Here is a 6,000-nt window from a genome sequence, read left to right on the forward strand (position 1 = left end):
TTTCCAAAGTAACGTAGTTCAGCTCCCTTTATGTCCCACTTCCTTGGTTAGGTTATGTCAGACATTTGTAAAACAGATTCGCTTGTCACGCTGTGCCTTCCATCTGGGGTCTCTTACATCTCGGTTGAGTTTTTCATACCATAAAATTTGCTCTATAGGCTTTGACAGATGCATGGTATGTTCCTACCATCGCAGGACTATATAGAACAGTCCCATCACCCTAAAAATTCCTTTTTTACTCACCCCCCCCGACCCCTCACAACCACTTACCTGTTTTCCATTCCTATAATTTTGGTTTTCTGGAATGTCCCAGAAATGGTGGGATTGTGCAATTTGTAGCTTTTTAAATCTAGCCTCTTGCAATGCAGAATGCATTTTAAATTCATGTTGTTGTGTGAATCAGTAGCTCATCCTTTCTCTTGCTGAGTACTTCGTTGTATGGTTGTATCAAGGTTTGTTTATCATTTAATGGTCACGTGCAGGTTTGTAATATAATTCGTTTTGCTGGGAGTGGGATTGCTGACTCATTTGGTAAGTGTATATTTAACTTTATAAGACACTGCCACACTGTCTTCCCAAATGACTGCCATTTTGCATCCCCCCAGCAGTGAAGCAGAGTTTCTGTTGCAGTGGTAACTCTCTGTGGCTGAAATAGTCATTGCCTGATGAAAAATGATGTTGAGCACTGTCTTTTCATATGCTTATTTGCCACCCATATATTTTGGCTGAAGTGCCTACTCAGATCTGTTGTCCACATTTTAAAAGTTGGGTTTTATTGGGGCTCCTGGGTGGCTCAGTCTGTTAAGCTTCTGCCTTTGGCTCAGGTCATGATCCCAGTGTCCTGGGATCGAGCCCCGCATCGGGCTCCCCCCTTAGTGGGGAGCTTGCTTTCTCCCTCCCCCTTGGCACCCCCAGCTCCCACTTGTGCTCTCTGTCGCTCTGCACTCTCTCTCCAATAAATAAAATCTTTTAAAAACAAATAAATAAATAAAAATTGGGTTTTATTGCTGAGCTTTAAGAGTTCCATAAATTATTCTAAATACAACTCCTTTGTTAGATACGGGTTTCGCAAATATTTTCTCCCAATCTGACTTGTCCGTTCACTCTCTTAATAGTGTCTATTAAAGAACAAAAGTTCTTAATTTCTGTGGAATCTATTTGTTTTAATGGGTTGTACTTTTGATGCGGTTACCTAAAAAATGCATCACAAACCCAAGGTCATGCAAATTTTTCCTCTGAAAGTTTTACAGTTTTATGTGTAGGTCTTGGACACATGTCGAGCTAATTTTAATGTATGGGGTGAGATTTATGTTGAGGCTTGTTCTTGCATATGGACATGCAGTTGATAGAGTACCATTTCTTGAGAAGACTCTCTTTTCCTCATTGAATTGTCATTACACCTTTATCAAAATCAGTTGATAAACCTGTAGAGAAAAGGTAGATTGGCGGTTCTCTAAGGTGAAGATGGGGAGCGAGTGCAAATGGGCATACATCATTTTGGAGTGCTGGAAATGTCCCCCCAAAATAATTGTATTGTACACTTAAATGAAACAAGTGAATTTTATCATGTAAGTTGTCCTTCAATAAAGCAGTTTTAAAATATATATATATCAGTTGACATTTGTGTGGGTTGTATTTCTGGGCTTCTTCTTCTGTTCCCTTGAGCAGTGTCTCTGTCCTTTGAATACCACACTGAAATTGCATAGTCTTCCCAACTTTGTTCCTTTTTTTTTGAGAATTGAATTTATTTTGACTCCTTGGTTCCTTTGCCTTTCCATATAAATTTTAGAATCAGCTTGTCAATATCTACACACAAGCTTTGCAGAGATTTTAATCAAAGTTATATTAAATCTATAAATCAAACAATTGACACCCTAACAAATACCTCTCCATTTATTTATAACTTTTGGGGTGGGTGGGCACTGTTTTGTAGTTTCAGCATACATAAACTACATGTTTTGTTAGATTTCTTCATAAGTACTTCATTTTTGTGTGCTTTTGGAAATTTTTTAAGATTTCATGTTGAAATTATTCATTGCTTGTATATAGGGCTATGACTGACTTAGATGTTTTGGTTTTGCTAGCTCACTTAGTGAAATTTTTAGTAGATTCTTGGAGATTTTCAACATAGATGATTATATGGTCTCTGAATAAAAACATTTTATTCTTTCTAATCTGTATGCCTTTTCTTTTTCTTGCATTATTTCACTGACCAAACTACCAGTATAATATTGAATTGGAGTTATGAGAACAGACATCCTTGCTGTGTTCCCCCATCTTAGGGGAAAAATATTCAGTCTCTATTAAGTATGACGTTAGCTATAGATTTTTAAATGTCATGATGACCGTTAGGTTAAAGAAGTTCCCTTCCACTTACTGAAGTGTTCTTGTTTTTTTTTTTTTTATCATGACTGGGTGTTGGATTTTGTCTTTGTTTTCATTGTATTCAATGAGATGATTATATGGTTTATTTTTATTTAGACTCAATATGGTGAATTACACGGATTTTTTTTAAAGATTTTATTTATTTATTTGATAGAGAGCACAAGCAGGGGGAGTGGCAGGCAGAGGGAGAGGGAGAAGCAACCTCCCTGCTGAGCAGGACCCTGCTGTGGGACTCAGTCCCACGACCCCAGGATCATGATCTGAGCCAAAGGCAGATGCTTAACTTGATAGCCAGCCAGGGGCCCCCATTGATTAGTTTTTGAATCTTTAATCAACCTTGTGTTCTTGGTATGAATTCAACTTGGTCACAGTGGATTATATTATCTACTGATGGATTTGTTTGGCTAATATTGAGTATTTTTATGTCCGTATTCCTGAAGATCCTAATTTGTGGTGGTCTAATATCTTGGTCTGGTTTTGGTAGAATTTGCTAGTAAAACTATCTGGGCCTAAAGTTCTCTTTTTGGAAGATTTTGAACTACAAGTTTAATTTCTTTCATAGATACAGTTAACTATTTTTTTGGGTGAGTGAGTTTTGGAAGTTTGGGTCTTTCAAGGAGTTGGTCCATTTCATCTAAATTATTGAGTTTATGGGCATTTATTGTACGTAGTACAGGCATATCTCATTTTATTGCTCTCCACTTTATTGTTTCATAGATAATTACATTTTTTACAAATGGGAGGTTTGTGGCAACTCTGTGTCGAGAAAGTTATCGGCACCATTTTTCCAAAACCATTTACCCACTTTGTGTCTCTGTGTCATATTTTGGTAATTCTCTCAGTATTTCAAATTTTCTTACATTTGTGATGGTGATCTGTGATCAGCGGTTACAACTCACTGACAGCTCAGATGATGGATGGCTAGCATTTTTTAACAACAAAGCTTTTTTTTAAAATTAAGGTATGTACATTGTTTTTTAGATAGTGCTATTGCAAACTTAATCGTCTCCACTACGACCCAGCAATTGCACTACTAGGTATTTACCCCAAAGATACAAATGTAGTGATCTGAAGGGGCACCTGCACCCCAATGTTTATAACATCAATGTCCACAATAGCCAAACTGTGGAAAGAGCCAAGATGTCCATCGATAGATGAATGGATAAAGAAGATGTGATATATATATATATACACACACACAATGGACTATTACGCAGCCATCAAAAAGGGTGAATACTCACCATTTACATTGACTTGGATGGAACTGGAGGGCATTATGCTGAGCGAAATAAGTCAATCAGAGAAAAACAATTATGGTTTCGCTCATATGTGGAATAGAAGAAACAGGGCAGAGGACCCTAGGGGAAGGGAGGGAAACAGAATGGGAAGTAATCAGAGAGGGAGAAGAACCATGAGAGACTCTTAACTATAGGAAACAAACTGAGGGTTGCTGGACGGGGGCGGGTGGGAAGATGGGGTAATTGGGTAACGGACATTAAGGAGGGCACGTGATGTGATGAGCACTGGGTGTTCTACGAAACTGATAAATTATTGAACACTACATCTGAAACTAATGATGTACTATAAGTTGGCTAATTGAATTTAAATTAAAAAAAAATTGGAGGGCATGTACTGCATGGAGCACTGGGTGTTCTATGAAAACAATGAATCGTGGATCACTACATCAAAAACTAATGATGTATGGTGACTAACATAATAAAATTTAAAAAAATTGTCTCCAGTGTAATGTAGACATAAGTGCACTGGGAAACCAAAAACTTCATTTGACATTATAGTATGACACTGCATTGCAGTGGTCTGGAACCAACCTGCAATATCTCCAAGGTATGCCTCTATTCCCTTGTTGTCCTTTTAGTCAGTGGGATCAGAATAAGAAAAGAAAAAGATGAAGTGAGGTAAATTCCAAAGAGAAAATGTTTGAGAATTGTCCAGAACAGATGAATCCAGAGGTACAGAAATCCAATGCATATCAATAATGAATTTAGGAAACAATTCAATCACATCACAAAAGTACTTAGAGAAAATGTTAGCCTACATTGTGAATCCAGCAAAACTATCAACAACAAAGGTAAAAAAAATATTTTAAAATATGTTACTAAGTTTATTATTAGACTCACCTAAAAAAAAATTCAAAATTCAAATAAAGGAGAATTACTCCAGAAGGAATTTCTGCAATATGAGGAGTGCTGCACAAAGATGTTGATTAAAATGTTGATTAGATTTTTTTTCTAAATAAAATTTTTTTCTAAATAAAAATAAAAATGATGTTTAATTTGGGAGTAGGGAAACAGAAAATCCTAAAAGTAGGATTTAGTAGGGAAACTAAAATCCTAAAAGATAATGGCATCTGAGTCAGGAGATGTTTTACGCAGGGTTAAAACACTCTATACTCACTATTTTTTAGAGAGTAAATAATATTCTTTGATTTGTACACCCAACACTTATTGTACATTTGCTAAACGGCAAACGTGGTACTAGTTTTTAAGGATGGATCAGTGAATTAAAAATTCTGGACGTCAGAGAGCTTACATTCTAGTTAGTGGGGACAGACACTAAACAAAATAGTATAGCATATTAGAGGGTGGTGATTCTATGGGGAAAAAAAAGTCATGGTGAGAAGGATGGGAAACACTAAGGATTGGGATTACAGTTCACCTGTAACTGATTAGAGAAGACCTCAAGAAGAGAGAGACATTTAAACAAAGAATGAGAATATGAGCCATGTAGCCATCTGGGGAAGAGTGTTGAGGGAGAGGAAACCACCTGTGCAAAGGCTCTCAGGTAGAAGCATGCGTAGCATGTCCAAGGAACTTCAAGAAATGTGATGAGACTGGGAAGGGGAGCTAGGGAGATTGTTGGGTAGATCTGGGAGCAGGAGAAGAGGCCAGAAGGTTTGGTATCTTACTGGGCATTGTAAGCACTTGGACTCAGGTGTGAAATCACTAGGTTTTGAGCAGAAAAGCATACAGTGTGACATTTTATTTGGTCACTCTGGCTGGTATGTTGAGAATAAATGGGTAAGCATGGAATTTGAGTATGTGCAACAATCTATATGTGAGGTATTGATGACTTCGGTGAAGATGGTTCATGGAAGTATTCCATGGAAGATGGTTCATGGAAATAGCTAGAAATGATTCGGATTATGCATGATAAAATATAAGTAACACTAAAGGAATAGCGTTTGTAACTTTGAAACTGGTAGAAGGGAAAAATGGAATTGGGAAACAAGAAAAAAGAGGGGGAAGAGAAGAAAAAGCAGCTTAAATAAAAGCAAAAATATGGTGAAACAACCCAAATTCATGGAATCATGATACACATAAATTGACTAAACTTGCAAACTTAAAAAAAAAAAAGAAAAGAAACAACCAAATTGTTAGGTTGAATTCTTTTTTTAAAGATTTTATTTATTTATTTGACAGAGAAATAGCGACAGCAGGAATGTAAGCAGGGGGAGTGGGAGAGGGAGAAGCAGGCTTCCCTTGGAGCAGGGAGCCCAATGCGGGGCTCGATCCCAGGACCCTGGGATCATGACCTGAGCCGAAGGCAGACATTTAACGACTGAGCCACCCAGGCACCCCTGTTAGGTTGAATTCT

The sequence above is a fragment of the Mirounga leonina genome, unplaced genomic scaffold (genome assembly GCF_011800145.1).
Source record: "Mirounga leonina isolate KUSES-001 unplaced genomic scaffold, KU_Mleo_1.0 Mir_165, whole genome shotgun sequence".
NCBI lineage: Eukaryota > Metazoa > Chordata > Mammalia > Carnivora > Phocidae > Mirounga > Mirounga leonina.